General features: G+C 32.9%; 1 non-coding gene across 1 annotated transcript; it reads left to right on the forward strand.

Moving 5' to 3' along the window:
- Positions 1 to 201: 201 nt before the first annotated feature.
- On the forward strand, positions 202 to 274 carry TRNAA-CGC (transfer RNA alanine (anticodon CGC)). Its single transcript has one exon. It is a non-coding gene; the product is annotated as a tRNA-Ala (tRNA).
- The last annotated feature ends 560 nt before the right edge of the window (positions 275 to 834 follow it).

Raw genomic sequence — 834 nt, forward strand, 5'->3', positions numbered from 1 at the left:
CAAAATTGATAAAAAGTTCAAAAATATTGCAGCCACTGAAGCAGCTATTGTTTCATCAATTTATCTTAACACAAAATCAATTTGTATTAACCAATCCAATTTATTGAATAAATAGTATTTAATTAAATACTATTTTCTAGATTTTTATTTTACCAATTAATTAATAATCTTTAAAGGTCCTACTATATTCTATTCCATAATGGGGGTGTAGCTCATATGGTAGAGCGCTCGCTTCGCATGCGAGAGGCACGGGGTTCGATTCCCCGCACCTCCAAGAATTGCAAAATTAAAAATATATATTTTATTTGGGAATTGTTTTTAAAAATTAAAACTGGATATCAAATTTTTATGAACATTAGTTAACTTTAAACAATCCAATTTTTTATTTTTTTTGTTTTTTGTTCTTTTAATTTTTTCCGGTGGTGGTTCATCGGAGTTCTGAACCACTGACTCAATATTAGTAAACATTGGTAGACATTTTTTTTCGGCGGATCTCCGATTAATTAGCTCACTCTACATTAGTTAACTTCAACATTAGTTAACTTAAATATTAACGTTAAAATTGTACGGTGCCAGCTAATGCTTAGTCAGCTAATCGAATCCCTACCCACCGCCGAAAAAAAAGAGTTAAGAGGGAAGGAAAAAAACGGTGGTATGATATATAATGCAAAGCGAACTAATGCATAGTCAGCCAATCAGAGCTTTGAAGTTCAGTTGCCTGGAAAAAAAAAGTTAAAAAAAAAAAGTTGGACGTGGCTAATACGTAATGTGGTAATGCAAGTCAACTAATCAGAGCTCCGACGACCCACCGCCGAAAAAACAATTGTAGCACCC

This window comes from Erythranthe guttata, chromosome 4 (genome assembly GCF_056151865.1).
Source record: "Erythranthe guttata isolate IM_541 chromosome 4, IM_541, whole genome shotgun sequence".
Lineage (NCBI taxonomy): Eukaryota > Viridiplantae > Streptophyta > Magnoliopsida > Lamiales > Phrymaceae > Erythranthe > Erythranthe guttata.